This window comes from Engystomops pustulosus, chromosome 9 (assembly GCF_040894005.1).
Source record: "Engystomops pustulosus chromosome 9, aEngPut4.maternal, whole genome shotgun sequence".
Lineage (NCBI taxonomy): Eukaryota > Metazoa > Chordata > Amphibia > Anura > Leptodactylidae > Engystomops > Engystomops pustulosus.
The window spans coordinates 14,710,927-14,731,410 of record NC_092419.1 but is presented as its reverse complement, the minus strand read 5'-3'; the positions used below and the strand labels follow the sequence as shown (position 1 = coordinate 14,731,410).

The following is a 20,484-nucleotide window of genomic DNA, read 5'->3' as shown; positions in this document are numbered from 1 at the left end:
GGATAACTTTTATACCAGCGTTCCACTTTTCCAATCCTTTAGCTCCGGAGGTATTGTAGTGTGCGGCTCTGTACACAAAATCCAGAGAGGCCTCCCGGGAGCCCTTGTTAGAAAGAGGTCGCACTAACAATTTTACAGAAGAGTAATAATACTCCTCTTACTGTTTTTGGGGAGTATTTTTAGCCGAGGAGTATTAAATTTTTTGTAATACAAATATTTAACTCCTAGCTCTATATAACGTCAACAGCGCGCTCACCCCGCACGCACACTCACTGCATACAGCACACTCACCCCGCACGCACACTCACTGCATACAGCACACTCGCCCCGCACACTCACTGCATACAGCACACTCGCCCCGCACGCACACTCACTGCATACAGCACACTCACCCCATACAGCACACTCGCCCCGCACGCACACTCACTGCATACAGCACATTCGCCCAGCACGCACACTCACTGAATACAGCACATTCGCCCCGCACGCACACTCACTGCATACAGCACACTCGCCCCACACAGCACATTCGCCTCGCACGCACACTCGCTGCATACAGCACACTCGCCCTGCACGCACACTCACTGCACCCACACCCACAACAGGCACACTCACTGCACCCACAGCAGACACACCCACAGCACGCACACTCACTGCATACAGCACATTCGCCCCGCACGCACACTCATTGCATACAGCACATTCGCCCTGCACGCACACTCACTGCATACAGCACATTCGCCCCGCACGCACACTCACTGCACCCACAGCAGGCACACACACTGCACCCACATACACTGCACACCCACTACACCCACAGCACGCACACTCAATGCACCCACACCCACAACAGGCACACTCACTGCACCCACAACAGGCACACTCACTGCACCCACAGCACGCACACTCACTGCACCCACACCCACAACAGGCACACTCACTGCACACACAGCAGGCATACTCAGCGCACACAGCACACTCGCCCCGCACGCACACAGCACGCACACTGACTACACCTACTGCACGAACATACACGGCACACCCCCTACACCCATAGCACACACACTTACTGCACCCACAGAACACACACTTACTGCACCCACAGAACGCACACTCACTGCACCCACACTTACTGCACCCACAGAACGCACACTCACTGCACCCACAGCACGCACACTCACCGCACACAGCAAACTTGTCCCGCACCCACATACACCGCACACCCGCAGCACGCACACACTACACACACACTGACTACACACACAGCAGGCACACTCACTACACACACAGCAGGCACACACAGCACGCACACTCACTACACACACAGCAGGCACACTCACTACACACACAGCAGGCACACTCACTACACACAGCACGCACACTCACTACACACACAGCACACACACTCACTACACACACAGCACACACACTCACTACACACACAGCAGGCACACACAGCACGCACACTCACTACACACACAGCAGGCACACTCACTACACACACAGCACGCACACTCACTACACACACAGCAGGCACACTCACTACACACACAGCAGGCACACTCACTACACACAGCACGCACACTATACATAGTGCAGACAGCAGTGTACTACTTGGCTGGGCCTCGCTCTCATCTGGCACTTGTCTCCGTTCCTGCCGGGATCATATTGGCTGCTGCACAGGGATGCAGAACAGGCAGGGAGCCCGCCGCGAGCATGTCTCCCCCGGGGCCAGTGCTCTCACTCCGGCACGCCCCTGACACTGATCACTTCGTCACGTGACCTGCTGAGCGGACCACTCAGCGCTATAGGGTTAATAATTGCCAAGTGTAACTTTATGCATGGCAATTATTTTGGGGGGTAAGGGCGACTCTTCATGCTATGACCCGTGGTGAGGCATTAATGCGACCTCTGGAAAGGAGGACATGAAGGCACACAGCAATCAGAACATTTCTTGGATTCTGACCTGCGTCGCTTTATACGGTTATAACTTTTGAACACTGTAACTTATCAAAGCGATTCTGAGATTATTTATTCCCCACATGTTGTACAAATTGTTGGATGATAAGTTTTGCGTTTATTTAACAAAATGATGAATTTTTTGAAAAATTTCCCACTTTCGAAATCATTGCGTGTGTGTGTAGTGAGTGTGCTCTGTGTGTGTAGTGAGCGTGCTGCTGTGTGTGTAGTGAGCGTGCTGCTCTGTGTTTGTGTGTGTGTAGTGAGCGTGCTGCTCTGTGTAGTGCGTGTGTAGTGAGCGTGCTGCTCTGTGTATGTGTGTGTAGTGAGCGTGCTGCTCTGTGTATGTGTGTGTAGTGAGCGTGCTGCTCTGTGTATGTGTGTGTAGTGAGCGTGCTGCTCTGTGTATGTGTGTGTAGTGAGCGTGCTGCTCTGTGTATGTGTGTGTAGTGAGCGTGCTGCTCTGTGTATGTGTGTGTAGTGAGCGTGCTGCTCTGTGTATGTGTGTGTAGTGAGCGTGCTGCTATGTATATGTGTGTGTAGTGAGCGTGCTGCTCTGTGTATGTGTGTGTAGTGAGCGTGCTGCTCTGTGTATGTGTGTGTAGTGAGCGTGCTGCTCTGTATATGTGTGTGTAGTGAGCGTGCTGCTCTGTGTATGTGTGTGTAGTGAGCGTGCTGCTCTGTGTGTGTATGTGTAGTGAGCGTGCTGCTGTGTGTGTGTGTAGTGAGCGTGCTGCTCTGTGTGTGTGTGTGTAGTGAGCGTGCTGCTGTGTGTGTGTAGTGAGCGTGCTGCTCTGTGTGTGTGTGTGTAGTGAGCGTGCTGCTCTGTGTGTGTAGTGAGCGTGCTGCTGTGTGTGTAGTGAGCGTGCTGCTGTGTGTGTGGTGAGCGTGCTGCTGTGTGTGTAGTGAGCGTGCTGCTCTGTGTTTGTGTGTGTGCAGTGAGCGTGCTGCTCTGTGTTTGTGTGTGTGTAGTGAGCGTGCTGCTCTGTGTGTGTGTGTGTGTGTAGTGAGCGTGCTGCTCTGTGTGTGTGTGTAGTGAGCGTGCTGCTCTGTGTGTGTGTAGTGAGCGTGCTGCTGTGTGTGTGTAGTGAGCGTGCTGCTCTGTGTGTGTGTGTGTAGTGAGCGTGCTGCTCTGTGTGTGTGTAGTGAGCGTGCTGCTGTGTGTGTAGTGAGCGTGCTGCTGTGTGTGTGGTGAGCGTGCTGCTGTGTGTGTAGTGAGCGTGCTGCTCTGTGTTTGTGTGTGTGCAGTGAGCGTGCTGCTCTGTGTTTGTGTGTGTGTAGTGAGCGTGCTGCTCTGTGTTTGTGTGTGTGTAGTGAGCGTGCTGCTCTGTGTTTGTGTGTGTGTAGTGAGCGTGCTGCTCTGTGTATGTGTGCGTGTGTAGTGAGCGTGCTGCTCTGTGTATGTGTGTGTAGTGAGCGTGCTGCTCTGTGTATGTGTGTGTAGTGAGCGTGCTGCTCTGTGTATGTGTGTATAGTGAGCGTGCTGCTGTGTGTGTGTGTGTAGTGAGCGTGCTGCTCTGTGTATGTATGTGTAGTGAGCGTGCTGCTCTGTGTATGTGTGTGTAGTGAGCGTGCTGCTCTGTGTGTGTGTGTAGTGAGCGTGCTGCTCTGTGTGTGTGTGTGTGTAGTGAGCGTGCTGCTCTTTGTGTGTGTGTAGTGAGCGTGCTGCTCTGTGTGTGTGTAGTGAGCGTGCTGCTCTGTGTGTGTGTAGTGAGCGTGCTGCTCTGTGTGTGTGTGTGGTGAGCGTGCTGCTCTGTGTGTGTGTGTGTGGTGAGCGTACTGCTCTGTGTGTCTGTGTGTGGAGAGCGTGCTGCTCTGTGTGTCTGTGTGTGTGTGGTGAGCGTGCTGCTCTGTGTGTGTGGTGAGCGTGCTGCTCTGTGTTTGTGTGTGTGTAGTCAGCGTGCTGCTCTGTGTTTGTGTGTGTGTAGTGAGCGTGCTGCTCTGTGTAGTGCGTGTGTAGTGAGCGTGCTGCTCTGTGTATGTGTGTGTAGTGAGCTTGCTGCTCTGTGTATGTTTGTGTAATGAGCGTGCTGCTCTGTGTATGTGTGTGTAGTGAGCGTGCTGCTCTGTGTATGTGTGTGTAGTGAGCGTGCTGCTCTGTGTATGTGTGTGTAGTGAGCGTGCTGCTCTTTGTATGTGTGTGTAGTGAGCGTGCTGCTCTGTGTGTGTGTGTAGTGAGCGTGCTGCTCTGTGTGTGTGTGTGTAGTGAGCGTGCTGCTGTGTGTGTGTGTGTGTAGTGAGCGTGCTGCTCTGTGTGTGTGTGTGTAGTGAGCGTGCTGCTGTGTGTGTGTAGTGAGCGTGCTGCTCTGTGTGTGTGTGTGTAGTGAGCGTGCTGCTCTGTGTGTGTGTAGTGAGCGTGCTGCTGTGTGTGTAGTGAGCGTGCTGCTGTGTGTGTGGTGAGCGTGCTGCTGTGTGTGTAGTGAGCGTGCTGCTCTGTGTTTGTGTGTGTGCAGTGAGCGTGCTGCTCTGTGTTTGTGTGTGTGTAGTGAGCGTGCTGCTCTGTGTGTGTGTGTGTAGTGAGCGTGCTGCTCTGTGTGTGTGTGTAGTGAGCGTGCTGCTCTGTGTGTGTGTGTGTAGTGAGCGTGCTGCTGTGTGTGTGTAGTGAGCGTGCTGCTCTGTGTGTGTGTGTGTAGTGAGCGTGCTGCTCTGTGTGTGTGTAGTGAGCGTGCTGCTCTGTGTGTGTGTGTGTGTAGTGAGCGTGCTGCTCTTTGTGTGTGTGTAGTGAGCGTGCTGCTCTGTGTGTGTGTAGTGAGCGTGCTGCTCTGTGTGTGTGTGTGGTGAGCGTGCTGCTCTGTGTGTGTGTGTGTGGTGAGCGTACTGCTCTGTGTGTCTGTGTGTGGAGAGCGTGCTGCTCTGTGTGTCTGTGTGTGTGGTGAGCGTGCTGCTCTGTGTGTGTGGTGAGCGTGCTGCTCTGTGTTTGTGTGTGTGTAGTCAGCGTGCTGCTCTGTGTTTATGTGTGTGTAGTGAGCGTGCTGCTCTGTGTAGTGCGTGTGTAGTGAGCGTGCTGCTCTGTGTATGTGTGTGTAGTGAGCGTGCTGCTCTGTATATGTGTGTGTAGTGAGCGTGCTGCTCTGTGTATGTGTGTGTAGTGAGTGTGCTGCTCTGTGTATGTGTGTGTAGTGAGCGTGCTGCTCTGTGTGTGTGTGTAGTGAGCATGCTGCTCTGTGTGTGTGTGTATGTGTAGTGAGCCTGCTGCTCTGTGTGTGTGTGTAGTAAGCGTGCTGCTCTGTGTGTGTGTAGTGAGCGTGCTGCTCTGTGTGTGTGTAGTGAGCGTGCTGCTCTGTGTGTGTGTGTAGTGAGCGTGCTGCTCTGTGTGTGTGTGTGTGTAGTGAGCGTGCTGCTCTGTGTGTGTGTGTGTAGTGAGCGTGCTGCTGTGTGTGTAGTGAGCGTGCTGCTGTGTGTGTAGTGAGCGTGCTGCTGTGTGTGTGGTGAGCGTGCTGCTGTGTGTGTGGTGAGCGTGCTGCTGTGTGTGTACTGAGCGTGCTGCTCTGTGTTTGTGTGTGTGCAGTGAGCGTGCTGCTCTGTGTTTGTGTGTGTGTAGTGAGCGTGCTGCTCTGTGTTTGTGTGTGTGTAGTTAGCGTGCTGCTCTGTGTTAGTGTGTGTGTAGTGAGCGTGCTGCTCTGTGTAGTGTGTGTGTAGTGAGCGTGCTGCTCTGTGTATGTGTGCGTGTGTAGTGAGCGTGCTGCTCTGTGTGTGTGTGTAGTGAGCGTGCTGCTCTGTGTGTGTGTGTAGTGAGCATGCTGCTCTGTGTGTGTGTGTATGTGTAGTGAGCGTGCTGCTCTGTGTGTGTGTGTAGTAAGCGTGCTGCTCTGTGTGTGTGTAGTGAGCGTGCTGCTCTGTGTGTGTGTGTGTAGTGAGCGTGCTGCTCTGTGTGTGTGTGTAGTGAGCGTGCTGCTCTGTGTGTGTGTGTAGTGAGCATGCTGCTGTGTGTGTGTAGTGAGCGTGCTGCTCTGTGTGTGTGTAGTGAGCGTGCTGCTGTGTGTGTGGTGAGCGTGCTGCTGTGTGTGTAGTGAGCGTGCTGCTCTGTGTTTGTGTGTGTGCAGTGAGCGTGCTGCTCTGTGTTTGTGTGTAGTGAGCGTGCTGCTCTGTGTTTGTGTGTGTGTAGTGAGCGTGCTGCTCTGTGTTTGTGTGTGTGTAGTGAGCGTGCTGCTCTGGGTTAGTGTGTGTGTAGTGAGCGTGCTGCTCTGTGTAGTGCGTGTGTAGTGAGCGTGCTGCTCTGTGTATGTGTGTGTAGTGAGCGTGCTGCTCTGTGTATGTGTGTGTAGTGAGCGTGCTGCTCTGTGTGCGTGTGTAGTGAGCGTGCTGCTCTGTGTATGTGTGTGTAGTGAGCGTGCTGCTCTGTGTATGTGTGTGTAGTGAGCGTGCTGCTCTGTGTATGTGTGTGTAGTGAGCGTGCTGCTCTGTGTATGTGTGTATAGTGAGCGTGCTGCTCTGTGTATGTGTGTGTAGTGAGCGTGCTGCTCTGTGTGTGTGTGTAGTGAGCGTGCTGCTCTGTGTGTGTGTGTGTGTAGTGAGCGTGCTGCTCTGTGTGTGTAGTGAGCGTGCTGCTCTGTGTGTGTAGTGAGCGTGCTGCTATGTGTGTGTGTAGTGAGCGTGCTGCTATGTGTGTGTGTAGTGAGCGTGCTGCTATGTGTGTGTGTAGTGAGCGTGCTGCTCTGTGTGTGTGTGTGTGGTGAGCGTACTGCTCTGTGTGTGTGGTGAGTGTGCTGCTCTGTGTGTGTGTGTGTGGTGAGCGTGCTGCTCTGTGTGTATGTGTGTGTGGTGAGCGTGCTGCTCTGTGTGTATGTATGTGTAGTGAGTGTGCTGCTCTGTGTGTGTGTGTGGTGAGCGTGCTGCTCTGTGTGTGTGTGTGTGTGGTGAGCGTGCTGCTCTGTGTGTGTGTGTGGTGAGCGTGCTGCTCTGTGTGTGTGTGTGGTGAGCGTGTTGCTCTGTGTGTGTGTGTGTGTGTGTAGTGAGCGCGCGGTGAAGATGATTTTCATGTATAAATAGCGTCTGTTAACATTATATACAGCTAGAAGTTTTATATTTTTATTACAAAAAATTTAATACTCCTCCTCGGCTAAAAATACTCCTCAAAAATAGGAGGAGAAGTATTATTACCCTTCTGTAAAAATCTTAGTGCGACCTCTGGTTGGGGCCATGTGACGGCATTTTTTTGCAGGATGAGAAGCTTTTTCCAGTGTTACCATTTTGGGGTTGGTATCTCCTATTATTGAAAATTTAGGAACTTATTTTTGAGGGCAGGAGTAGAAAAGCATCAATTCTGTCCTGGATTTTTGACTTTTTTTTTTGGTGTTCACCGTATAGCCCAATAATCCTGTTATCTTTATTCTATAGGTAAATACGATTACGGGGATAACAGATATGAATATTTTTTCTTACGTTTTACTAAATTTGTCAAATAAAACCCTAATTTGTGCATCGCCGTCTTCCAAGTGGCAGAACATGTTTAATTTTTTGGCTATGGAGCTGATTGATGGCTTGTTTTTTGCGGGACATGTTGTACTTTGCACCAGTCACATTCTGGAGTACATGTGTTTTTTTCATCACTTTTTATTGCATTTTTTGTGGAATTGAATAGGTAAAAATCATAACTTTTGGAGGGTTTTTAACGGTGTTCATTATACGGGTTCAATAATTCTTTACTTTTGTTACGGATGCGGCGATACTATTGTTAGGGAGATTGTGCTGGTCTCGGACGCCATGTTACATACTTAGCATTCCAGTTCATAAAACTTTTTCTATGAAAACTAAAGTTAGGGTGGTGCTTCTATTCAAACACAAAGACTAAGGGTGATGTCACACATGGCGTTTTAAGGCTGTTTTTAGTTAGTGCATTTTCAGATTGTAAAAAACGCATCCATTATTAAAAAACGGATGCGTTTTTTACGATCTGAAAAGGCAATAACTAAAAACGGCCCAAAAACGGCCTAAAAAACGCCATGTGTGACATCACCCTACGGGTGGTGGCACACATGGAGTTCGGGCTGCGTTTGCAATTGCAGACCAAGCCGCACCCATTGGGGCGTGCCGCGGCCAGATCGCATCGGCATTTCTATGGAAACACCTGCGATCGGGAACGAGCCGCCGGAGTTTTGCCTTAATTTAATGCAAAACACCGGCGGCTCGTTCCCGATCGCAGGCGTTTCCATAGAAACGCTGATGCAATCGGGCCACGGCCGGCCCCGGTGGGTGCAGTTTTATCTGTGTTTCCAAGCGCAGCCAAAAGCGCCCTCAGGATTCTCTATAAAGTGTCTCAGGGTCAAAATAAACAGTTTTTGTCTTGGGCTAAACTTCAGTACGGACAGTCTGTCTTTCCTGTGTTACCTAATGCATTCCAGCGCTGGAAAACAAAGACTCGGAAATCACTTTGTAAAGTGGCCGGGGGCGGCTGAAAGCCTCGTGTATCCAAAGACCCTTATGCTCATCTCTCACACTATATATGTGGGGTTTTGGGGTTTGTGTTCTGATTTAGACATTTTTTTTGCATTATATGTCTCTTTATATGTTATGGGGCTTATTGGCATTTTTATTGATTGATTACTTTATTTTTTTATTGAATAACATTTTTATTTTTTTTTTACTATTTCCACCATGGGACAAGAACAAGCAATCATCTGATAATACCCTGATATAATGATGTATTGCAGGGTATGAGCAGCGTCAGTCTATGCACATGTCACAGACGACATCTTTCAGGCACTGACGATCGGACCCCAGGGCTGCCATAGCAACGCTCAGCGCCCCCCCCCCCCCCCCAAAAAAAAAAAAAAACGGCACGGGGGCAGGTTAAATGCCGTGGTCACGCTGACCACGGCATTTAACGGGTTAAACACCCGCGATCAGAGCCCACACCGACCGCGGGTGTTACACTGGGGTGTCAGCTGTCAGTTACAGCCAGCACGGTTCTGATCCACAACGGAGCCGGCATCAGCTCATCAGCGGATATATACGTGGCTGAGCGGGAAGGGGATAACTTTGTGCTTTCCTCACACATCAGCTTAGCTTGTATTTGAGTTACATTCACCGCCACTTTCTGTGAGGCCACGTTCACACGTTGCGCTTCAAAACGCATTACAACTGCAGAGATGAGGTGATTTGCCTGATTACATTACCGTTTCTGTTCTGTACAAAGCGCATTGTAAACGCGATGTTAACGCATGTGTTACCACATGTATTAACATTGTGTTAACAAATGTAAACAGTAATGTAATCAGGCAAATCACCTCTCCTCAGCGGTTGTAACGCGTATCAAAAGCAGGACAAAACGCAACGTGTGCACGCGCCCTGACAGAAACAATTGCCAGATTGTCATACTGTCTGAGTTACCTCATGCAAGATTAGTGAAAATTATAAATGTCAATCACCTCCAGGTTTAGCAGCTCTAGTGCCTCTCATCTCTACGTGCCACTGGGTGGCTACTAAAACTATTAAAAAAAACTGTTTCCCGTCCATTTCTCTTCAGGTCAGGTCCCCAGTCGCACTGGCCGCCAAAACACCGTTGGGCTCTGACGCGTGTTGGCTCCGCCCCCTCATTATCATAAGGCACGCAGTGGTAACGGCTATCATTGCAGGATGTTTCCCTTCACAACATGGCGGCGCCGTGACATCATCTGTTGCTGTGCGATGTCAAACCTCGTGATGTATAGATTTCGGGGTGCGTCAATTAACAGGACTTCCGACGCCATTGCTGATAAGGACAAATACTTTCATTCCCTTTTTTTGACTGTTACATGATAGTCTCCCGTTAACTTAACTTTAAACAAAAAAAGCGCTCATATAACGGTATCGTCTATACATGGATTACGTATAAAGTTATTTCACTATTTATATATGGAGAGTTACCTGGTCTGCCAGTAGTAAAGATGGCGGACTGGTGTGACATGAGCAGCTGCTTTGGTCACATGTCACTCCAGATCATGTGACCGAGGTGCTATAAGCGGGGGCGGGGCTTCGTGTTTCCCTCCTGTATGTGTGCGGAGGAGATGCAGGGCTGCTCTGTGCGGTGTGTGGAGGGATTATCATGGTGAGTACATCTGCTCCAGGGTCTAATGGAGGGTCCTGGGAGCTGTGTGTAGTATGTGTGGGCGGCTGCAGCCTGCAAGTGTGCTAAGGGGGTGATATGCAAAGAAGCCCGGGCTCCAAGGGGGGGGGGGGCATTATACAGTGCAGGGAGGTTATACAGTGTGAGGGGGCATTATACAGTGCAGGGAGGTTATACAGTGTGAGGGGGGCATTATACAGTGCAAGGGGGCATTATACAGTGCAAGGGGGCATTATACAGTGTAGGGAGGTTATACAGTGTGAGGGGGCATTATACAGTGTGAGGGGGCATTATACAGTGTGAGGGGGCATTATACAGTGTAGGGAGGTTATACAGTGTGAGGGGGGCATTATACAGTGTGAGGGGGGCATTATACAGTGTGAGGGGGGGCATTATACAGTGCGGGGAGGTTATACAGTGTAAGGGGGGGCATTATACAGTGCAGGGAGGTTATACAGTGTGAGGGGGGCATTATACAGTGTGAGGGGGGCATTATACAGTGTGAGGGGGCATTATACAGTGCAGGGAGGTTATACAGTGTGAGGGGGGGCATTATACAGTGTGAGGGGGGCATTATACAGTGTGAGGGGGCATTATACAGTGCAGGGAGGTTATACAGTGTGAGGGGGCATTATACAGTGTGAGGGGGGGCATTATACAGTGTGAGGGGGGGCATTATACAGTGCGGGGAGGTTATACAGTGTAAGGGGGGGCATTATACAGTGTAGGGAGGTTATACAGTGTGAGGGGGGCATTATACAGTGCGGGGAGCTTATACAGTGTGAGGGGGCATTATACAGTGCAGGGAGGTTATACAGTGTGAGGGGGGGCATTATACAGTGCAGGGAGGTTATACAGTGTGAGGGGGGGGCATTATACAGTGCAGGGAGGTTATACAGTGCAAGGGGGCATTATACAGTGCAGGGAGGTTATACAGTGTAAGGGGGGGGGCATTATACAGTGCAGGGAGGTTATACAGTGTAAGGGGGGGGCATTATACAGTGCAGGGAGGTTATACAGTGTAAGGGGGGGGCAGTATACAGTGCAGGGAGGTTATACAGTGCAAATGGGCATTATACAGTGCAGGGAGGTTATACAGTGTAAGGGGGGGGCATTATACAGTGCAGGGAGGTTATACAGTGTAAGGGGGGGGGCATTATACAGTGCAGGGAGGTTATACAGTGTAAGGGGGGGGCATTATACAGTGCAGGGAGGTTATACAGTGTGAGGGGGCATTATACAGTGCAAGGGGGCATTATACAGTGCAGGGAGGTTATACAGTGTGAGGGGCCATTATACAGTGCAGGGAGGTTATACAGTGTGAGGGGGCATTATACAGTGCAGGGAGGTTCACACAGATGGGTACCCCTTACTTGAAGGGGAGATGGACATAAACAGAATTCAAAGTATTCATTTAAAATTAGAAACTTTATTAATGCAAAAAGACAAAGGTTGTAAATATAAAAAACCGGGCCACTGGAGATGGCTCCGGTATATCAGTGTGATAATGTACAATACAATGTTGTAGTAGGTACATAGAAAAACAGTGGTTTGGCACAGATACAGAAGCGGGTAAACAAGGCAGGGGAGAGAGATTGTATTTAAACAATTAAATGGGTATGGGGCTAACCACAAAGATGTTACTTTTATGCTGTCTCCACAGGATGGTTCTCTGTGAGAGATCCAGGACAAATCCTTGAAAAATCAGTAAAGGAGTTAGTGCTGGTATATGTATATGTGCAAGCTCTTACCAGTAAAAGGTGGTGCCAAACTCCGCTGCCGAGTTTAGACCGCGTCCCCGACGCGCGTTTCGGCTCAAGGGGAGCCTTCGTCTGGGGGGTGGCGTCTAATTGATACCAGGGGAATATATAAAGGAAAACTCAACCAATGACCAAACGGGTGAGTGACCACGTGTCCGAAGAGTAGCGTTCGCGCGAGAGCGCGGGTCACGTGACGCGGTCCGCGAGAACTCGGGTCACGTGTCTCGCTCTCGCGGGAATTCGGGAACGTGATCAGCCCGCACCGTGTATGTAGTGTAGTGCGGAGAGAGATTTTTTTGTGTAAACGTTGGGGCGCATGCGTGTGGAACGCCCCACATATAGAGACCTTGGGTTAAAGCTGCAAATAAGGAATAGTGTGACAAATATGGACATATATATAGATATGCAAATAAATAAGTAGTGGGGGTAACACATATTTAAATGGTGCAAGTATCTTCATATACTATTAGTTATGTTAAGTAATTCATATCTTGAAATACAGTTAAAGTGCAAAAGTGCATTATGTGTTCGCTAAAAATTCAGGAGTTCTATTGGATACAATAATTGTAATGCATAAAGTACTTATGCATCTTAGACTTATAACATATGTATAATAAACTTATAGACCATATATCTGATAACATAAAATGCATACCGTTGGTATGTATATTACACAGATGTGTTTAAATATTGCATCTAAGGGTAAGACAGAAAAAGTCAGAAGTAATATTCATACCAGTACATTGGATGCTATACAGTACCTATTCTCATTATGTCATAATGGCTTTGTTGAAGACCTCATTAAGCATTGTAGCAGAACTTAGATTAATAACGACATGGTGTACAGTGACAATAAGTGAGATTAAAGGGGTGAGGGGAGGGGCGTGAAGGAAAACAGGGGAGTGAGGTGAGGAAAATCAAAGTGAGGATACTTGCACCATTTAAATATGTGTTACCCCCACTACTTATTTATTTGCATATCTATATATATGTCCATATTTGTCACACTATTCCTTATTTGCAGCTTTAACCCAAGGTCTCTATATGTGGGGCGTTCCACACGCATGCGCCCCAACGTTTACACAAAAAAATCTCTCTCCGCACTACACTACATACACGGTGCGGGCTGATCACGTTCCCGAATTCCCGCGAGAGCGGGACACGTGACCCGAGTTCTCGCGGACCGCGTCATGTGACCCGCGCGAACGCTACTCTTCGGACACGTGGTCACTCACCCGTTTGGTCATTGGTTGAGTTTTCCTTTATATATTCCCCTGGTATCAATTAGACGCCACCCCCCAGACGAAGGCTCCCCTTGAGCCGAAACGCGCGTCGGGGACGCGGTCTAAACTCGGCAGCGGAGTTTGGCACCACCTTTTACTGGTAAGAGCTTGCACATATACATATACCAGCACTAACTCCTTTACTGATTTTTCAAGGATTTGTCCTGGATCTCTCACAGAGAACCATCCTGTGGAGACAGCATAAAAGTAACATCTTTGTGGTTAGCCCCATACCCATTTAATTGTTTAAATACAATCTCTCTCCCCTGCCTTGTTTACCCGCTTCTGTATCTGTGCCAAACCACTGTTTTTCTATGTACCTACTACAACATTGTATTGTACATTATCACACTGATATACCGGAGCCATCTCCAGTGGCCCGGTTTTTTATATTTACAACCTTTGTCTTTTTGCATTAATAAAGTTTCTAATTTTAAATGAATACTTTGAATTCTGTTTATGTCCATCTCCCCTTCAAGTAAGGGGTACCCATCTGTGTTTATCTAGTTTTGGACTATAACAATCTATGTGCGTTACGAGAGTGGCCCATGCCATAAGGAAACCCCTGAGGCACCATACATTAATACGCTTTATATAAATCAGTGGGCCCCCGTCTTTTTCTGTATCCACATTGTTTCCTAACAGTGCAGGGAGGTTATACAGTGCAAGGGGGCATTATACAGTGCAGGGAGGTTATACAGTGTAAGGGGGGGGGCATTATACAGTGCAGGGAGGTTATACAGTGTGAGGGGGCATTATACAGTGCAGGGAGGTTATACAGTGCAAGGGGGCATTATACAGTGCAGGCAGGTTATACAGTGTAAGGGGGGGGCATTATACAGTGCAGGGAGGTTATACAGTGTGAGGGGGCATTATACAGTGCAGGGAGGTTATACAGTGCAAGGGGGCATTATACAGTGCAGGGAGGTTATACAGTGTAAGGGGGGGGGGGGCATTATACAGTGCAGGGAGGTTATACAGTGTGAGGGGGCATTATACAGTGTAGGGAGGTTATACAGTGTGAGGGGGCATTATACAGTGCAGTGAGGTTATACAGTGTGAGGGGGGGCATTATACAGTGTGAGGGGGGGCATTATACAGTGTGAGGGGGGGCATTATACAGTGTGAGGGGGGGCATTATACAGTGTGAGGGGGCATTATACAGTGTGAGGGGGCATTATACAGTGTGAGGGGGCATTATACAGTGTGAGGGGGCATTATACAGTGTAGGGAGGTTATACAGTGTAGGGAGGTTATACAGTGTGAGGGGGCATTATACAGTGCGGGGAGGTTATACAGTGTAAGGGGGGGCATTATACAGTGCGGGGAGGTTATACAGTGTAAGGGGGGGCATTATACAGTGCAGGGAGGTTATACAGTGTGAGGGGGGCATTATACAGTGCAGGGAGGTTATACAGTGTGAGGGGGCATTATACAGTGCAGGGAGGTTATACAGTGTAAGGGGGGGAATTATACAGTGCAGGGAGGTTATACAGTGTAAGGGGGCATTATACAGTGTGAGGGGGCATTATACAGTGCAGGGAGGTTATACAGTGTAAGGGGGGCATTATACAGTGCAGGGAGGTTATACAGTGCAAGGGGGCATTATACAGTGCAGGGAGGTTATACAGTGTAAGGGGGGGGGGCATTATACAGTGCAGGGAGGTTATACAGTGTGAGGGGGCATTATACAGTGTAGGGAGGTTATACAGTGTGAGGGGGCATTATACAGTGCAGGGAGGTTATACAGTGTGAGGGGGGCATTATACAGTGTGAGGGGGCATTATACAGTGTGAGGGGGCATTATACAGTGTAGGGAGGTTATACAGTGTAGGGAGGTTATACAGTGTGAGGGGGCATTATACAGTGCGGGGAGGTTATACAGTGTAAGGGGGGGCATTATACAGTGCGGGGAGGTTATACAGTGTAAGGGGGGGCATTATACAGTGCAGGGAGGTTATACAGTGTGAGGGGGGCATTATACAGTGCAGGGAGGTTATACAGTGTGAGGGGGCATTATACAGTGCAGGGAGGTTATACAGTGTAAGGGGGCATTATACAGTGCAGGGAGGTTATACAGTGTAAGGGGGGGAATTATACAGTGCAGGGAGGTTATACAGTGTAAGGGGGCATTATACAGTGTGAGGGGGGCATTATACAGTGCAGGGAGGTTATACAGTGTAAGGGGGGGCATTATACAGTGCAGGGAGGTTATACAGTGTGAGGGGGGCATTATACAGTGCAGGGAGGTTATACAGTGTGAGGGGGGCATTATACAGTGCAGGGAGGTTATACAGTGTAAGGGGGGCATTATACAGTGCAGGGAGGTTATACAGTGTGAGGGGGGGCATTATACAGTGCAGGGAGGTTATACAGTGTAAGGGGGCGCATTATACAGTGCAGGGAGGTTATACAGTGTGATGGGGGGCATTATACAGTGCAGGGAGGTTATGCAGTGTGAGGGGGCATTATACATTGCAAGGAGGTTATATGGTGTAAGGGGGGGCATTATACAGTGCAGGGAGGTTATACAGTGTAAGGGGGGGCATTATACAGTGCAGGGAGGTTATACAGTGTAAGGGGGGCATTATACAGTGCAGGGAGGTTATACAGTGTAAGGGGGGGCATTATACAGTGCAGGGAGGTTATACAGTGTGAGGGGGGCATTATACAGTGCAGGGAGGTTATAGTGTGAGGGGGGGCATTATACATTGCAGGGAGGTTATAGTGTGAAGGGGGGCATTATACATTGCAGGGAGGTTATACAGTGTAAGGGGGGCATTATACAGTGTGAGGGGGGGCATTATACAGTGCAGGGAGGTTATACAGTGTGAGTGGGGGCATTATACAGTGCGGGGAGGTTATGCAGTGTGAGGGGGCATTATAGAGTGCAGTGAGGTTATACAGTGTAAGGGGGCATTATACAGTGCAGGAAGGTTATACAGTGTGAGGGGGGGCATTATACAGTGCAGGGAGGTTATACAGTGTACGGGGGCATTATACAGTGCAGGGAGGTTATACAGTGTAAGGGGGGGTATTATACAGTGCGGGGAGGTTATACAGTGCAGGGAGGTTATACAGTGTGAGGGGGGCATTATACAGTGCAGGGAGGTTATGCAGTGTGAGGGGGGCATTATACAGTGCAGGGAGGTTATGCAGTGTGAGGGGGGCATTATACAGTGCAGGGAGGTTATGCAGTGTGAGGGGGGCATTATACAGTGCAGGGAGGTTATACAGTGTGAGGGGGCATTATACAGTGCAGGGAGGTTATACAGTGTGAGGGGGGGCATTATACAGTGCAGGGAGGTTATACAGTGTAAGGGGGGGCATTATACACTGCGGGGAGGTTATGCAGTGTGAGGGGGCGTTATACAGTGCAGGGAGGTTATGCAGTGTGAGGGGGCATTATACACTGCAGGGAGGTTATACACTGCAGGGAGGTTATACAGTGTGAGGGGGGGCATTATACAGTGCGGGGAGGTTATACAGTGTGAGGGGGGGGGGCATTATACAGTGCAGGGAGGTTATACAGTGTGAGGGGGGGCATTATACAGTGTGGTAGGTTATACAGTGTGAGGGGGGGCATTATACAGTGCAGGGAGGTTATACAGTGTAAGGGGGGGCATTATACAGTGGGGGGGGGGCATTATACAGTGCAGGGAGGTTATACAGTGTAAGGGGGGCATTATACAGTGCAGGGAGGTTATACAGTGTGAGGGGGGGCATTATACAGTGCAGGGAGGTTATACAGTGTAAGGGGGCGCATTATACAGTGCAGGGAGGTTATACAGTGTGAGGGGGGGCATTATACAGTGCAGGGAGGTTATGCAGTGTGAGGGGGCATTATACATTGCAAGGAGGTTATACGGTGTAAGGGGGGGCATTATACAGTGCAGGGAGGTTATACAGTGTAAGGGGGGGCATTATACAGTGCAGGGAGGTTATACAGTGTAAGGGGGGCATTATACAGTGCAGGGAGGTTATACAGTGTAAGGGGGGGCATTATACAGTGCAGGGAGGTTATACAGTGTGAGGGGGGCATTATACAGTGCAGGGAGGTTATAGTGTGAGGGGGGGCATTATACATTGCAGGGAGGTTATAGTGTGAAGGGGGGCATTATACATTGCAGGGAGGTTATACAGTGTAAGGGGGGCATTATACAGTGTGAGGGGGGGCATTATACAGTGCAGGGAGGTTATACAGTGTGAGTGGGGGCATTATACAGTGCGGGGAGGTTATGCAGTGTGAGGGGGCATTATAGAGTGCAGTGAGGTTATACAGTGTAAGGGGGCATTATACAGTGCAGGAAGGTTATACAGTGTGAGGGGGGGCATTATACAGTGCAGGGAGGTTATACAGTGTACGGGGGCATTATACAGTGCAGGGAGGTTATACAGTGCAGGGAGGTTATGCAGTGTGAGGGGGGCATTATACAGTGCAGGGAGGTTATACAGTGTGAGGGGGCATTATACAGTGCAGGGAGGTTATACAGTGTGAGGGGGGCATTATACAGTGCAGGGAGGTTATACAGTGTGAGGGGGCATTATACAGTGCAGGGAGGTTATACAGTGTGAGGGGGGGCATTATACAGTGCAGGGAGGTTATACAGTGTAAGGGGGGGCATTATACACTGCGGGGAGGTTATGCAGTGTGAGGGGGCGTTATACAGTGCAGGGAGGTTATGCAGTGTGAGGGGGCATTATACACTGCAGGGAGGTTATACACTGCAGGGAGGTTATACAGTGTGAGGGGGGGCATTATACAGTGCGGGGAGGTTATACAGTGTGAGGGGGGGGCATTATACAGTGCAGGGAGGTTATACAGTGTGAGGGGGGGGCATTATACAGTGTGGTAGGTTATACAGTGTGAGGGGGGGCATTATACAGTGCAGGGAGGTTATACAGTGTAAGGGGGGGCATTATACAGTGGGGGGGGCATTATACAGTGCAGGGATTTTATACAGTGTAAGGGGGGCATTATACAGTGCAGGGAGGTTATACAGTGTGAGGGGGCATTATACAGTGCAGGGAGGTTATACAGTGTGAGGGGGGGGCATTATACAGTGCAGGGAGGTTATACAGTGTAAGGGGGGCATTATACAGTGCAGGGAGGTTATACAGTGTGAGGGGGCATTATACAGTGCATGGAGGTTATACAGTGTAAGGGGGGGCATTATACAGTGCAGGGAGGTTATACAGTGTAAGGGGGGGCATTATACAGTGCAGGGAGGTTATACAGTGTGAGGGGGCATTATACAGTGCAGGGAGGTTATACAGTGAGGGGGGGCATTATACAGTGCAGGGAGGTTATACAGTGTGAGGGGGGCATTATACAGTGCTGGGAGGTTATACAGTGTGAGGGGGGCATTATACAGTGCAGGGAGGTTATACAGTGTGAGGGGGGCATTATACAGTGCAGGGAGGTTATACAGTGTGAGGGGGGGCATTATAGAGTGCAGGGAGGTTATACAGTGTAAGGGGGGGCATTATACAGTGCAGGGAGGTTATACAGTGTAAGGGGGGGGGGGCATTATACAGTGCAGGGAGGTTATACAGTGTTAGGGGGGGGCATTATACAGTGTGGGAGGTTATACAGTGTTAGGGGGCATTATACAGTGCGAGGCGGAAAGCTGTTTTAATACAAACCATAGTACTGTGCAAGGAGGGGGAGGAGCTGCCCCACTAACACAGAGGAGGGGGAGGAGCTGCCCCACTAACACAGAGGAGGGGGAGGAGCTGCCCCACTAACACAGAGGAGGGGGAGGAGCTGCCCCACTAACACAGAGGAGGGGGAGGAGCTGCCCCACTAACACAGAGGAGGGGGAGGAGCTGCCCCACTAACACAGAGGAGGGGGAGGAGCTGCCCCACTAACACAGAGGAGGGGGAGGAGCTGCCCCACTAACACAGAGGAGGGGGAGGAGCTGCCCCACTAACACAGAGGAGGGGGAGGAGCTGCCCCACTAACACAGAGGAGGGGGAGGAGCTGCCCCACTAACACAGAGGAGGGGGAGGAGCTGCCCCACTAACACAGAGGAGGGGGAGGAGCTGCCCCACTAACACAGAGGGCAGCACTGGTAATATTGTATGTTTTCTTTTAGATTCTATTCTGTATTGGATCCTGAATGGAGCCCGTGTCATCGGAGAAGATCACAGCAACATGGACTGGGTTTTGAGAGCAAAACATGTTTGAAAGGATAGAGGGTAGTAATCTGATTGGTGGAAATCAAATGCTGGGTCCCCCACTAATAACTGGTTTGCCATTCTCAAATACGAATGGAGCAGCAGGTCAAGTATGTGTCCTGCTGCTGCTTCATTCATTGCCTTTGTGTGCCAGGTGGCCTGGTTATCTCTGGCACTGTCATTGAGGTTCAGGAGAGTGCTGGAAATACCCAAGTGCTGTGCTCGCCAGTTTCCAGAACTCCAATGGCAGAACACAGGGTTCACCTAGTGCTCCATCAATTAGATCTACATTCTTGTGATCAGTGGAGGTCCCAGAAGTCCCACCTGTCCGATTGCTATTCCCTATCCTGTGGAAAAGATCCTATACTTACCCCTCCCCTGCATTCTACTTGTGCCTGCACCTTCTGGTCTTTGTTTGCAAACAGAGGCTGCAGCAGGGATGTCATGTCCGCTGTAGCCTTCTATTCCTCTGCCAAACACCAGGAGTAGAGCGTGCCAGTCACGTGTCATCATCATGATGTCACTGCTGCAGGCAGGAGGATGCTCTGCTACTATTGGGTAGATATTCCTATGTTGTGGACAAAATGTACAGGCAATGTTTTATAAAATAATAAAAACTTCTTAAAATCACTTTTCTCCTGATTAATTTCATGTGTTATGATATAGAAAATAAAGAAAAACCACAGAACCAAAGTTGTAGGACTGTTCAGTTTTGTTTTTGCAAAGATGATCCTTAAAGGGGTTGTCTGACTATAAAAAAAAAAAAAAATCCCTTTATTTTTTCCTCCATCACTCCGTGTTCCAATGCTGTATCAGGCGCTGAGACCGGAAGCGTGCCAGGCTGCAGGGAGTGGAGCGGCCGTGCCCCTGTAAATATATGGGTACAGCCAACCTGTAAAGTTTCTTAAATAGTCTGACAACCCCTTTAATATGGTTACTTTCAAATAGTTTTATGACTTGTAGAAGATTACTTTCTGTCTGTATAATGCAGCGGTTCCCAACCTTTTTATAACATGGGGCCAGCTGCACCCAAAAAAAAAAATCTCCAGGTACTTTCAGGTTTCCTCTGCCAAAATTGTGTGCTCCGTAATTAGCTCCTACCTAACTCCAACCCATGTAGTGCCCAATTTCCTGCAGCCCCTATCATAAGATGCCCTTTTTATAATGCAGCTCCCTCATTATAGTGCCCCCATTTCTGTAGTACCCAGTTTCTGTAACCCCCTCCTTTTTTGCACTGTTTTCTTCGGTCTGTCTTTA

The 20,484-nt window shown here is 49.6% G+C and overlaps 1 long non-coding RNA gene across 1 annotated transcript; it reads left to right on the top strand.

Annotated features, from left to right (window-relative positions):
• Positions 1 to 9,879: 9,879 nt before the first annotated feature.
• Positions 9,880 to 19,857, top strand: LOC140077209 (uncharacterized). The gene is made up of 2 exons (XR_011849729.1): positions 9,880 to 9,985; positions 19,146 to 19,857. It is a non-coding gene; the product is annotated as an uncharacterized lncRNA (long non-coding RNA).
• Positions 19,858 to 20,484: the final 627 nt, after the last annotated feature.